Here is a 13,347-nt window from a genome sequence, read left to right as displayed (position 1 = left end):
ATTTACATGTGTAACAGGATCTAGTTTGCTACCATATACTTTTGAATAAGCATTCATACTCATATACTTGCACACCAGAAATGTTAGCAAGCAAGGAAATGAGCCTGAAGACTGACATATGCAGCTGTGGGTGGCCCCAAGCTGAATTTTTAAACAACTGTTACTTCTCAGAGTAGTGTTCTAGCCTATTTTGTGTTCATAGGACAGTTCATGCATCCTCTAACTGTGCTCAGTGAGTCTTAGGTGGGGGAATGCTTGCAAGGCTGTCACCAACTATTTTAAATCCTCCTGGTGCCATGCAAAGCTGCACTCAGTGCTGAATCAACTAGTGAATTCATCTCAGTTCCTGTGCTCCATGCATCAGTGCTTGCAGTTGTTAGCATCTGGATGCACTTGGTAATCACAGAGTTGTAGGATGTTTGGGTTGGAAGGGACCTTAAAGATCATCAAGTTCCAGCCCCTCTGTCAAGGGCAGGGGGGACACTTTCCACTAAATCAGGTTGCTCAAAGCCCCATCCAACCTGGCCTTGAACATTCCACTGATGGAACATTCACAACTTCTCTGGGCAACCTGTCCCAGTGCCTTACCACCCTCACAGTGAAGAATTTGTCTCTAATGTCCAATCTAAACCTAGTCTCTTTCAGCTTAAAGCCATTGCCATTTGTTCTATTGCTACATGCCCTTGCAAATCCAGGTAAATGAGCATTCTTAAGTCATGCATTTTGTGCCATATCTAAAACCAATCTGAGCATATCTTGGGAAATGATACATTTTTCAGGACCTTTCAGTCCTGATCAAGTTCTCACAAGTGTAAGAATTTCTTCACATCTTCTACAGCTTCCTGAAAAGCAATGGTTAAGTATGGCCTGAGTGATCTCTCCCCCACCTGTTTATGCTCTGCAGTTTTGATTGTAAAATTTTCAACAGACATGCATTGAAACTATAACATCAAATAACAAACCTATAAAAATAACATAACTATAACATTAAATGACAAAACTAAGAATGCTCTTTGAATAAGGCTGAAAGACCTGCTCTGACTAGACTGGGGTTTTTGTGCCCTCTAGTCACTTAGCTGGAACTCAGTGGAAATTAATGGATCAGGGCTGTTATAAAACTGGGTATGGCTCTTTCAGCCATTGCAAAGACTTTGATAGGCTGGAAGAGAAGACTCAGGAATGGTGCAGGTAGCACCTGTTGTACATATACAAAGTAACACACATGTACATGAACTCATTTAAAATCTGTAATTTAAACAAAGCTGAGCCTCATGAGTATTTCTCTGATGCACCATTAAGAGTGTCCTGACCTATTTCTCCTCTGAGAATTTCCTGCTAGGTGAAGTTAACCATGTCAGGTATCTGACCTCCACTTGAAGCTGTGTTGCATGTCACAAGGTGTGCATTTCTTTTACATGGGGACTTTGATTGCCAAGTGGAAGATCTTTCTTGAGATGCTGCAAGGGCAACAGATTGCTGAAGTCCATGTGACAGCTTTTAGCCCCAGACGTGTTTGGCTTTTCTCCTCAGCTCTTATAAAGCAATAGATTATATGACATGAATAAATTCAAGAAGATGACAAGAAGAAAGCTGAAGCACAGGAGTTCATCCACTGTGAGTACTCCTAAGACCCTGTAGAATTACAAGACTTATTTATGTGGGATTGGTCAGCCCAGGGCTAACCTTTGAACTTTTGGACATGCAGCCTTGTCTTGATCACCTGAATACTTCAGTAAGCAAAGCCCTTTGGAGACTGGATCTGAAAACACAGTTCTCTCAAGTGTCTGTTCCACAATTAATCTCATTAACTGGAAAACAAATACAAAAAAAGAAGATCATTACACTGCAGCATTCTGGGAAGACACTAAGGATAGTAACATTACACTCACAAGCTGGAGGACTTGTTTTCATGGGGAATTCGCAGGTCTTTGCCAATTGCAGCAAATCAGCCCCAGGATGTCTGAGCAATGACATCAGGCACACTGTGGAGTCAAGAGGCAAGTTGGTGATAAAGTCAGAAGGAGGCAGGCTTGGCAAACTGCATCACGCCCATGCCAGCTTGTGCCAGGGCACACGGTGGGGTTTTGGCCTTGTGCTTGATAACGTGATGGACAGGGACAGAGCTAATGAAAGGGGTGGTGAAAAGATGACCTAGGGAAAGGTCATGTGCAGGATGAAATTTATGGTGCTATTTATTTTGTGGTTTAATTAATTGCTGCTTTCAGTCCTTCCGATTTTATGCTCCCTGTGGGTTTTACTTCGATTTTTGGGTTGTGGGTTGCTGTTTGGTTTTAGTGGGTTTTCTTTTGTTTTGGTTGGGGGTTTGTGTATTTGTTTTGTTGGTGGTTGTTGCTATTTTTCCCCAAGGAAAATAACTGCAGGGTTTCTGGCCAGTGAGTTTAGAAAATTGACCCTTAAAAAATGAGCCATTTCCAGGTTAGGGGAGATCTGTAAGCCCTCCGTTTGGATCGAGATCAGATTGAGCCCAGAGCAGAACTGTATCCAAATCAGGTTTAGGACCCAATGGTGTCAAATGATGTTAATGAACTTATCATTCTCTTAGATACTCTGTTCACTTTGAGCTCTAGGCCTTGTCTAAATGCTGAGCTGAAGTCATAGGCCCTCATGTGGTCAGGAATTGATTTGTATCTGCAAAAAAATGAAGTCAGATCAATTGATCAGTGAAGTAAGTCACTTGATTTGTCAAAGAAGAATTGGAAGGAAGTAATGGGTTTGCATTCATTTTGCATCAATCTGTAAGAATTCTTAAAAATCTTCCTTTCAATATTTACTAGTGCAAATGAAATGCAGCAGAAACATATCTCAGTAGATGCTTTGACATCACTGCAGTTAAATGTTTTTTGAATGGCAAGGAATTTTCCTAGGACTGTAGAAATGAGAGAATCCAGCTGTACCATCTAGCTATATCCCTACAACATTATATGATATTATGCCACTGTTCAGGAACTTTCAAGCCCATGTTATGGCAGCAGTCCTTGTGTTTGCAGTGACCCAGCCCACAGAGGGGATGGAAGAGCCTGTGCCAGTACAGGCACACAGTTCTGTTTAATCCCTGCAGCTCTCTCACTCCTCTAAGTTTATGCCTATATCAAAGAGTATCATTAACATCAGGTGTTTGTCATCTCCCCCTCTGCCTAGAGGAAATGTGCAACCAACTAAATGCTGTCTTTTGAAATGGATTACTTGTTTCCTTTTTGCACAAGTAATGAAAGGCAGTGCATGTTTAATATCCATATTGCAAAGTGCAAGGTCCCAGTCCTAGATCTCACCTACAAAATAATGAATGCTGGCTCACAGGGTTTAATACAGACCTGCACTTACAGTTTCACAGTGTTTTTATTCAGCTCTCAAGGTCATTCCTCCTTTTGTGTGGTGGGGTAGGCAAATTTTCTGCAGACTGGCACATATAGTGGGCACTCCAAATGACCTGACCTGAGCAGGGTGTGCTGACTTTTTACCAAGCAGAGCCCTCAGGTAACTCAGCTGAATCATTCAAGGAGAGGCTGGAGGATGCAGCTCCTTGACACTTCTGACATTCCTTGACACTTACAGACCCTCTCCGTATTTTGGAGTAGCAGAGTGGTCGGAAATGTCACATTGTCATCTCTTAAATATGTCCCAACATTGTTTGCTACCAAAGAAGTGAAACTGGATAGTTGGCAAGCAAATGATTAGCAGCAAAGTGTCTCTTCTGCCAGCCTGCTCTAGTGGATATGCTCTGTGTGAGACCAAGGGGTTTCACCTGCAGACCCTGCCACGAGCCTCAGATTCTGGGCAATCTGAAGGCAGACACTTCATAGTTTCATGAAGATCTACTCCCTTAATTTCTTGTGCTTTTGGATTCTTGTCCTGACCTCCTTTCACAAGTTTTCTAGTTTATTGTTTGAGGCTTGACAAATATGTCAAGTATTGCTTTGCTTCCTCCAGCTGTTACATCCTTTTCTTTATCACTTTTTTTTTTTTTTTTTTATCAGCTTGAAGAAGGTTTAGTCATGTGCTACTTGTGCTGACAGTCCCCCATGCTAAGTGCAGGCAACTTAGCCTGCACTGTTCCTGCTCATTCTGTGGGTTATTGGTTCAGCAGAAGCACCAAAGCAATCCCAGTGGTAGCTGTATTGGTGAAACTAACACATGCTGAAAGTCAGGTGTTCATCTGCATGGATGGCCTGTTGTTGGCTCTATATCCTGAAGTGCATGGTCTTCCCAGAGTTCCTGCTGAGTTCCTCTCTTAGCCAGAACTGCAGGAGTGTAGTAAGTGTAGGATTCCTTCTTCTGCATCTTACAGATGTTGAGAAACTGCTGGGAAAAATCAAGGGAAGAAAACGACTGAAATATTTTTCCCAGTTTACTCCTTCCAGTCCCTAACCAGCTGTGAAAATAAAACTGCATCCTTGGCACATATATATGTACATTCACTACACCAGGTCTTTTAAGTAATCTGCAGGCAATTGATAAAAGGATTTTACAAGCCATAAGGACTGGTTAGAGCATCTTGAGCCTCAAGGGATCACAGGGATCATCCTTAATGCATTCTGTTCTGTGCAGAGGAGGCACAAATGGACACTTGCAATACATACACATTAGTGGGACATGCTCACAGTCTTGGAACTTCCCATTCTTCATTTGCAGTGTTAATGCTGTGCTTCTTGCAGGCAATAAAATATAGCAGGAAAAAACCTAAACCCAAACATCTCTTCTCATGTTTATATTTATACCATTTAATCTTTGGTCAAAAATTTAATGGGGTGCTTTTTCAAAAAGCAGCACATGGAATACCCATTCAAATGTGTGAGTATGCTGATGCATATGCAAAACAGAACTTTTGGGTTTTTAAGCTTATACCAGAATTCTTACAAGTTCATGGTCTGCAAGATGAAACAAACTTTCCTCTGGACAGTCTAGCACAAACTCAGCATTTAGGTCTCATTAAAGCCCCAGTCTGAGAGGTTAAATAGCATTAAATGTTGCAGGAGCCTTATGCTACATCTCTGCAAGGGAGTTTATTCACTGTGAAGTAATGCTTGTGTTAATAGTTAGAGGTAGGATGACCAGGAATCCATGCCTGGAAAACCTGTGATCTTGATGATTTCAGTGCCCTCTCTGGCATCCTGTGAAAAATCTCACATGACAGCTTTGAAGGTGGCTGGATCCCTTGCCAGTCAGCTGCTCCCTTCAGAAAATTCTTCCCCAGATATTCTCTGGATGGCAGAAATTCCCATCAAAACAGCCATCAGAAGGGAAAGAGCAGCAGCACTGTGTAAACAGCCTGGGCAGTGCCCTCATTTCAGATGAGCCTGTGAAAAACACTGCTGGGTCAGTCACATCAGCCCATTAAAATGTTGCAGCTCTGGAGCTCAGCTTGAGCTGCTCTGCTCATTTCTAGGGTAGGGCTTGAAGCCTAGACTGCACCCAGGCTCCTGGGGGAAGCTTGTCCCCAGTGCTTAGGATGTACTGTGGAAGGCACATCCACAGAGCAGAAACACCTACAGAGTGCCATCCTTTGGGATCAATTAGTCAGGAATATGTAAATAAATAAGTCTTTGTGCAAGGGACACCACCTTTATGAAAGGCATCTGCTCTGCAACTTAGACAAAAGTGCTGTGGAGGTGAGGACAGCACGTCTCTGTGTGCCCCACAGGGCTTATGGATAACTTTGGAAAATGCCTGCCCCACCAGCAGCAGTGCCCTCCTTGCTTTAAGCATACAGGTGCTGCAAGATCAGTGTCCCCCAGGGAATGTGACTTTTCAGAGATGTTTCTGAGGCCATGCCTGAAATATGGAGTGTTTGTAAGCAGCCCGAGGTCAGGGAGTGAGGGAGTTCTCTCTGCTGGCACAAGGATGTGTCTGAGGACCTTTTTGGGATGGAAGTGCTCTGAGTGTAGCACAAAGTCCTTCTCAGTGTCCTCTGCCCTAAGGTTTGCAATGTGCAGCTCTGGAGGAGCCTCCCACCCTGCTGCCACCATGTTCCAAACAGTGATTTCGGGCTGCCTGGCCTGGCAGGGCTTGAAATGATGCCAGAATAGGATGAATATATTTCCATGTGCTTGCAGGAAGGGGAGGAAAGCAGTGCTGTGAACAGCTGTGGGAGGTTGCCAAAAGCATGGGGTGACCATCATGGCTTTGTTGGGTTCCCTCCAGGCACAGAGTGGCACTTGAAAAAGTCTTGACTGGCTCTTACCCCACAGTTCCCACTGCCTGGATGGCAGTCAGGAGAGGTGACAAACCTCTTGGTGGCAGGAGGCAGCCCCAGTGTGCTGAGGCCTCTGTGGTGCTGTTTCACCTCTGTTTCAGCTGCTGGAGAGAAGGATGTTCTGCCTCCCCTCTCCTGGGGCTTGGCAGCTCCTCCTGGGTGAGTGAAAGCACCCCAGCTTGTGGGACACCCCAAACCTGTGTGAGAGAGTCAAAAGAAAAGCACTGTCCACATGTACACGTGGCAGGTTTCCTTTTGTTGCTGCTTATTATGGGAAGTCAGGAAGTGGGCTGTTCTCAGGGTATTTTTGACCATGCAGGTCTTCTCACTCAGCAGTAATCCAATCCCCACGAGGCAGGGGGGATCCTGTATACTGAGGTGCAGAGGGTAATGCCTGCTGCCATTCTTTGTGTCATTCTTTTTAACTCACTCAGCAGCCTGAAAAAAGCAAGCATAAAAAGCAATGCCAATGGATGTGTAAAATGGAGAAAGGTAAATTGTGTTTCTGAAACTTAGTGAGGTGTCAGATATTGATCAAGATAACTTTAGTCTTTGACAGTGCTGGACAGTTTAATTTGCCTGCTTATATATTAGTAAAATCTTTCTGTGTATAATATCTCTTACTTTGGAAGAACAGTAATGCATTAAAAAAAGCCCTCATTCTCAATTTAATGAAAACATATCTCACAGTGATTTTATATATTTCATAGTTGATTAAAAAAGCCTCTCTCCCAGGAACAAAGATTTCCCTTCTTATGGAAAGGCACCATCAGTTTTTCCTTGGTTGCAAAGCTCATTTTTTGCTGCAATTGGATGTTAACACCTCAGGCACTGGCAGGTATCAAAGGCATCGCTCTGGCACTGAACTGGCAGGTCGGTAGTTGAGCTCGTGGCAGGGCTGCAAAATGTCCTGACTTCAGGTTTCAGTTTCCCAGGGGAGGCCCATGCCAGGGTATTCCCTCTTCCTCAGAGGTGTGGGGAGCAGGATCAGGAGTGTGCCTGGCTGTCTCAGGTGTCCAGTAATTCCTGGTACCACAGGGATGCAGCCTCACAGTTAAAAGATACGGGTATCTGGGTGTGCTTGCAGTGAGGTATCATAGAATATCCTGCTCTGGAAGGGGCCCACAAGGATCATTGAGTTCCTACTGCTGGTCCTGCACAGGACAGCCCCAGGAGCCACACCATGAGCCTGAGTGCATTGTCCAAACACTCCTTGAAATATGGCAGGCTTGGTGCCATGGAAAACCCTTTCCTAATGTTCAACTTAAACCTCTCCTGACACAGCTTCGTGCTGTTCTCTCATGTGTGTCAAAGACTTTGTGAAGCCCTTTTTTAAAGAAATGTGTGTGTCTGTGTGTGTGGAGTCCATGTACATACACATGTATTTCAGCCTAAACTTGGTTTCTGTTAGGTGTATGAACAGTCACTGAATGGAACAGTGGGACTATTCCACATGGGTTATGCACCTGAAGCACACTGAGATAAGGAAACACGTTAATCCTAACACTTTCAGGATCCTTCTGTACAGTAAAGACAAAAGATGTTAGGAAAGTTGCTAAGGGAGGCTGGGAAGCTCCAGGATGAAAGAACAGTTACTTGGGAAGAGTTGCACCCTATGATAGAAATAAACACTTACAGGCTCTTTTAAAATAAGAAATAATCTTAAATGTGAAGACCCCTAAATGCATCTGGAGTTTATTAAACAGCTGCTTTCCAGGCCATATTTAACTGAAAAGGAGCAACCTTTATCACATCCACATCAAATCTAAAGTTCATTCACATCTGGGGGCCAAGGTCAAACATAAGCTCCTAGGCACATTCATAACTTGAACATGCTGGGCATTGGTTATGGCTACTTGTGCTTAAGTCATGGGCTACATGTGTACCACTGTGACCTTTGTAGAAATAGAACTTGGGGTGCTGGCTTAGTGAAATAAAATAATGGAATTAGGTGGCTTAGTTTGTATAGTGAGCTTTATTCTGACAGGACAGTTTCCATTTCAGCACAGATGTGTCCCACTGCCCAGGAGGCTTTGAATCAGAGATGTTACAGCACATTTCTATTAAAGTCTGTAATTGAAAGGATTCATCACTTGCCTCCTTGCCTGTGTCTGAAGAAGGAAATCCCTGTCCAGATGTGATGGAGATGAAAGGACACTTTGCTGTGGTAAGCTCACTATGCTGAGTGCTTTACAGGCAAACAGACATGGTCACTAATGAGGACAACTAAAGTTGATCCTATAAGAAGTCATTGACAGCAGAAAGTGAAGAAGAATAATGCAATTGCTGAGGTACCAATTCAGCAGGCTTGGGAGGGCCAGAGTCTCTGGTCTGCTGAGGCCAAGTTGCATTGTAGCTACAATAAGTAGTGCCCTTTCAGATTTTTCTAAATTGCATTTTGACAAGTTTTAGTCATGGCTTTCCATCAGGAAACTACAGTTCTCTTTCCATGGAGAACCAGTAATCCTGGTGCCTGGAGTCTCAAGCCACTAGGGTGAGGTGGTGTGACGGGTCTGGCAGCCCAGCAGAAAAGGCATCCTGACTCAGTCACTGTCCTCTTGCACTGGATATGCCACAATGGACATGGCAAATGCTTAGGCACCTGATCAGAAGTCGAAATTCAGGCCTTTAAAGCAGAGAGAATAAGATTAGAAAAGCTGCTGTTCCTGTGAAAGGAGTCTTTGCTTACATAAAACTGAGCCAGTGGACTTTTCTAGCCAAGAAATGAGGAGAGTGTTCTGGGAACACAGCAGAATAAGAGGGAGGATGGGGTAGAAATGGACAAGTGAGATGAGTTCTCAGCATCTCTATTGCAGTCCATGCACAGTGCAAATATGCTGCATCTGTGTATTGAATCTGGCTGGCAAAGGGGCTGCAGCACTCCTGCACAGGACAAGCCCTCAAAGCACAGGCTTCATTCCTGGTGTGTGGATACCTCGCTGATTGATTTAAATGAGGCAGCTGCAGGACTCTTGGTAGAGTGGGAGCCCCTGTGCCAGCACAGAACAGTGAATGGAAATGAGAATGTGGCTTGTCTTCCTTCTTCACTTCTGTTCCTCTTCCCACTGCTTCCCACCACACAGTGCCACTGTTTCCTTGCCCTTGGGTGCTGGTTGGTCACTGTGGCATGCACAAACACTCCCCAGGAGAAGACCCCTCTCTTATACCAGAATTCTTACAAGTTCATGGTCTGCAAGATGAAACAAACTTTCCTCTGGACAGTCTAGCTCAGTGATGTCACAGCCAGTGAGTGCCAGGGCCACCTAAAGGCTGGGAGGTGGCTGGGGAGGCAGGCACAGCCATGGGGAGCAAAACTCCCTGCTTGCAGTGGTGGGAGCACCCAGGGCATCCACTTTTTGATGTGGAGTTGGATGAATAGATGGGTGCTACTCTGCCAAGCTCCCCAAGACCTGGATTGTGATGGCTCTGTGTTGTGGAAACCCCTTGGGCAGGTGGGAACCATCCCAGGTGCCCATTCAGGCTGTCCCCTCCTGCCTCACAGAGAGCTGAGTAGGTCAGACCTAGGATCGAGTGATTGGAATCTTGATACTTGACTTAAGAGGGTCTCATGGCTCATTTGAAACTAAGCCTGAGCTAATTAGTCCCTGAAGACAGCAGTGCAGAAATAACCTGTCTGGCTCTGGGTGTCCTGGAGGCAAAGAGGAGGGAAGCTGTCTCTCCCATTCTGTGCTCTGCCTGGCACATGCCCTGCCTTGTCTGCCGAGGGTGAGGGATAAAGGGTTTCCTAAAAGCTTTCTCCTGAGTTGTTTTGGCTCTGCCAAAAGGCCTATTGTTTTGTGTTCAACTACTGTCATTGTTCCCCTGGATTAAAGCTGGAGCAGGTTCTCCCTGCACCTGCTGGGCACTGTTTGGGTTAATCCCAGGTACTCAGCCGAGCCAGCTCTGGCAGCAAGGGCAGAGCCTGCAGGGCCACCACCTCTTCCCTCCTGCTCCTGGGGGAGACACAAAGTGGGAGAGCCCCTGGCCTTTGCTTCACTCCTGTCCCACCTTTCAGCAATGCTTTAGAGCCCTAAGTATAGGAAAGGGATGTTTCCAGAGACAGGGAACACCAGGCATTTCAATGTTTCTGATAAATTGGTACTCACAATGGAAAAAATTAGTTTTGTATCTAGAGATCAGAGCAAGAGAATAAGTACAGAAGTCTATTATTAAAACACCATCAGCCCAATGCTATAATTGGTATTATATATATTATATAAACCATTATGTGTATTATATATAATTATTTCCTTCTTACACTTAACAACTACTTTCTGATTTTTTCTCCTCCTGATGAGGCAGGCTGTTGCTCTCTTGCTATCTCTATGATTTTTAACTTGGCTTCTGCAATGAAATAAAAAACCAGTCCTCACTTTAAAAATATGTGGTCATGTTTCTTAAATGAAACAGTGTGATGCTGAGAGTACCAAACTGTAACTCAAGTTGCTGATCACAAACTGCCAAAGTGATTTTTCTTTCAGGATATTGCCTTTCACTGAACCTGAAGATTGACTTACAATTTGTTGGACCATACATATCTGTTAGACCACAGATATCTGTTACATTTAGGAAGAGTGATTAGCAAACACTGGCAAGACATTCTCCTAAGTAATATGGCACTATTACTCACTGCTGAATTTAAATGAAAAGATAAATATTACATGCCACAAGCCTAGCTGTATGCAGGTTTTACTTCTGTTGTTTATTACATATTTCTAAAGTAGCAGATAAGAATTCTGATGTTTTCAGAGCTGTACTTAAGAACCAACAAATCAAAGATCCTTATTAAAGGGGCTTCTTCTATTCAGAGCATAAGCCAGACCTTAATCTAGAAGTGAAGGACAAAACCTTTAAAACACTGCAAGATAAGAAGTGCTTTGTAGAAGTTGCCCCCTTCAACTGAAAACTGAGGCTATATTAGTTTAGTCATAAAAAATAATCATTTAAAAAATTGAAAGTGCTATTCATTTAAAGGGATTTTATAACACTTTGGCTATTGCTGTTCTGGTCCTGGGAAGCAGCTGACTTTAAGAAGCAGTGCTACAAGGCTCAAGATAGTCATGCCAGCAGCACTGCTCTTAGGAAGGTGCATTTTGTCACCAAGAACTAAGGCAGTGACTACCTGGTCCTGAATTCTCCCAAAAGTCAAGCAGCAGAGAAATGTTTTTCTAGTCAGACCACACACAAACCAGGGACATAGCTTTCTGCAGAAGAGTGGCCATTCTAAGAGGATGCTCTTAGACAAGTCTTCCTTCTTGTCCAGGTGTATCAGGGCTCATGATACCTGTTAGGTGGTATCCCTTAGAAGAGAACTCATAGCAGTTTGGTGTTCAAAAGAAGGGCTTAAAATTATGGAATAGCTTGAATGTGCATGGGGAAGCTGAAAAGAGTTGGTAGAGGCAACCTTATCCTCATTAGCAACATCTTAAATCACTGCATGAATGTCCTTTCTCATGTTTCCTGCACAGATGCTGGAGATAATTCTGAGTCTATAAAACTTTGCTGGATATAGCTCTGTTTGCAGGCTCTCATTCCAGTTTTGAGGAGTAAGTACATTCTTGTCCGGTCTTCACAGTGATAGAGGTTGGAAAAAACAACATGCCAAAACTGTTCTCTTCCATGTGGTCCTCCTTCAGCATAGATGGCTGCAATATCTGTGCCTGCCAAGTGAGTCACACACTCACACCTTTCAGTTTACACACGTTTCGAAATGTCGTGGGGATGGGAGTAGGGTGTCTGCCTACCTATGCTATTTTTTTCTCTTTAAATGAGCATTTGCTCTTTAATCTTGCTCAGAAGCACAGTTTAACTCAGAGGGCACACAGCTGTGGAACTTGTTGGCTCTAAAAGGGTTGGAGTAACTTCTTGCCTTGTAAGTCTCAGTCTAGTGAGGTACCAAGGGTATGGAAAGGTATCAAGTAATGCCATCTCATGCTCAAACACATTTGTGGTTGTCATTCAGCAATGTGCTTGTATATATTTTTCAATTTTATCTTCTTGGGTTTAATGGGATTTGGAGTGTCCCCTGTGTTAGTGCTACAGCTGTGCAATTATCTGACTTGGAGTTTCAACCAGAGGCTGCACAAAAGCAAACTGTGAAAACCTGCTTTCACCTTTGACACCAGCTGTGACACTCTGCTCCTCACAGACCTCAGTAAAACGAAGACTGCACCTCATGCCTGGTCTTGAAAAGTAGGTCAGTCAAACGTCTGCCAGGAATGGCTCAGGTGTACTTTCTCCTGCCTTGGACTGGAAGAATGGTCTTACACAAGCAATTGCAACCCAATTTTCTGAACTTTCTAGGAAATTATACCACCTGATGGTTAGACTATTACAAGGATGACACCTACAGCTGCTAGCTAATAGCCAAAATTAAAAAAAAAATCTTAATTTTCAGATTTTTCTGTAGCTGTTAAACCTTTCTAACTTTACTTAGGTATCACTTCTAAGAGAAGACTGGGGAAAAGGGAATGTTTTCCTTGTGGAAAGAGAATGCTTTTCAACTTACTGATTAGAGGACATACTTTCCATCCCATTTTATCTGTCACTTCCCTCAAGTGTTGACACAGACAGAAATAAAGTCTAGATCATAAAAGGCAATCATAATCCTCTTGGGCAGCCAAGTAGAAAATGTTAATCTTGTGAACTCCCACCCTAAGCTGCTGTATTTTTCTGGCTAAATCTCTCCTGTAGCTCTGTTTCCGTGGTAAAATTTCCATCTCATCAGATGCTGGCCATGAATGCAATTAGTCAAATCCAAATGTTTTTGTCTGAGCACCAAAAAAACCCTAAACCTGTGGTGAATTTCCCGGAGACGCTTTCCCACCTCATTCGCCTTGCAAGGTAAAGACTTAATTTTAAGTCTGCTTCTTGCCTCCTGTCATACTTGGCTTCTGAATCCCTAGTTGAACACATTTTTGGCATTCTTGTCTAGGTGACAAGGGATTCTCAGGCATGTTTCACATCAGAGATGTAGTTGCAACAAGAGGGACTGTGAAAAACTGACTTAATCATCACCCTGTAAACTGGATTGCCATTTGGGGAGGTAAGAGAAGGAATAGAGACAGTTGCACCCATAAATGACCTAGTTGCCACTTTCAATTCCCAAACCTTGTTATTTTTCCAGTGAGATAGCT

The sequence above is a fragment of the Oenanthe melanoleuca genome, chromosome 1 (genome assembly GCF_029582105.1).
Source record: "Oenanthe melanoleuca isolate GR-GAL-2019-014 chromosome 1, OMel1.0, whole genome shotgun sequence".
In the NCBI taxonomy this organism is placed as follows: Eukaryota; Metazoa; Chordata; class Aves; order Passeriformes; family Muscicapidae; genus Oenanthe; species Oenanthe melanoleuca.
The sequence above is the reverse complement of the archived record's forward strand: the minus strand, read 5'-3'. Positions refer to the sequence as shown.